The following is a 1,700-nucleotide window of genomic DNA, read 5'->3' as shown; positions in this document are numbered from 1 at the left end:
GTTTGCTTCATCTGGCGCCTAAATTCTGATTGACTTTTATGCATCATGATGCTGCTTCTGACCTATTGACTATTGTGATGCCCGCGCTTTGACCAAGGTAGGACATGCGAAGCAAGCTGGTGCATAAAACATCTGAACAGCATTGGCATTTACATTTGCCAAACGTCTCTGTACCTAAACCTCGCTCATCACCAAAAGTTTATTGTTGAACCTAGCTAATCCTTGGACGAAAGAACAGCAGCAACACGGATTTATAAGCAACACTACTCCCTTTGTGACAAAGCAAAGTAACAGCCGAGCTTCGTATATTTTCACATTTATTAGAAACAAGCCACATCAAATCGTATTGATAGATGGAGATTCATTGCACATCAGCAGCTTTTTCTTGTGTATCTTTATCATTCTGAATTCCTGCAAATGAAACAAAAATATTTAATTCAAGAGGGCTGTTTGGCAACAGTGTAGGATTTTGATCAGTTGTCGTCCAGGATAATACGAAGTTAATTGACAATCTGCAATATCAATGTAATATCCCTCTCTCCAACGTGCGTGACAAAAAACTTATCATTCGATTCTGCGCCACGCAGAGCAATAATCAAGTTCCAATACATTCTAATTGCGTGTACAGTAGTTATTCAACAACTAAAGCAACACATTCGCTGTTGTCTTTCAAACATATAACAAGCTCACCAAAAGTTAGTTTTTGCCCTTTTCGGCCACCAATTGCCTGTCCTTCCAATTTCGAAATCACTCTGAAACTCTTCATCAATTTGCTGCACGGTAGCAGCTTTGTCGTGCGCCATCACCATGTCTAATCATGAAAGTAAAAAAAGAAGTGTTAAATCAGTATATAAATGCCGACATAGCCTACTAACCACCATGTTCGTTGTTCACATCAATGCGAGTACACCACTAAAACATTTTCATACATTACTCAATACTCTTCACAATTACATCATACATTAATCAAAAGAGCAAAATGGCATAGTTATGACATAATCATTTAGTCGTAGTAGAAACATTTATCCGTACTCACCAAGAACAACTTTTTTCAGATTCTTTTTTAAACAATCAAACGAGTGCTTAGACTTCACGATGTTTTTTTCTTTTCTTTCTTTGTTCTCGACATGACTTGAACTGTGTTGTGTTAGATAATAATAGTTGACATAAGTTCACTGATACAATCGCTTGCATTTTTGCCAACAACTTGACTTAAATTTGCCACCTGCAAAATGTAAATCGAATGTAATGACAGGGGTTTCATCCATCATATTAAAAAGCTTCAGCACTTGTTACAGACATTTTCGACTGTTACAAATGACAACCAACGTTTAAAGTTTATTTTGGGATTCCAGTCGTCTGTTGTGTTGCGTATGTAGGTCGCAGTGTAGGCTACTGTAGTCTATATGTTGTCGCAATGGGCGCAAAATAAAACATATTATTATTATTATTATTCAGCTGATTGCAATGAAAGCTACATTTGCAAATACTCTACAACCATCACAAACCTATCCACACGACATAAACATACGAACACATTCAAGCAGTCAAGCAAACACCGCCGGAGCAGCAAAATCAAAGATTGATTAAAACCCTACACATGTTGTGGGGCATCACAAGCTCTGCTACTTTGCTGATTTGTTCTTAGCACTCATCTAAGAGCACTGGCACTAAATTTGTCACGAGAATATTTCATATGA

At 37.5% G+C, this 1,700-nt stretch overlaps 1 long non-coding RNA gene across 1 annotated transcript; it reads right to left on the bottom strand.

Moving 5' to 3' along the window:
* Positions 1-304: 304 nt before the first annotated feature.
* Positions 305-1,216, bottom strand: LOC145776942 (uncharacterized). Its single transcript, XR_014290293.1, has 3 exons — positions 1,037-1,216; positions 691-811; positions 305-411 (listed from the first exon to the last, which is right to left on the bottom strand). It is a non-coding gene; the product is annotated as an uncharacterized LOC145776942 (long non-coding RNA).
* Positions 1,217-1,700: the final 484 nt, after the last annotated feature.

Source organism: Aplidium turbinatum, chromosome 9, assembly GCF_918807975.1.
Source record: "Aplidium turbinatum chromosome 9, kaAplTurb1.1, whole genome shotgun sequence".
Classification (NCBI taxonomy): Eukaryota; Metazoa; Chordata; class Ascidiacea; order Aplousobranchia; family Polyclinidae; genus Aplidium; species Aplidium turbinatum.
Note: the sequence above shows the minus strand (reverse complement) of the source record. Positions and strands in the feature narration are given on the sequence as shown.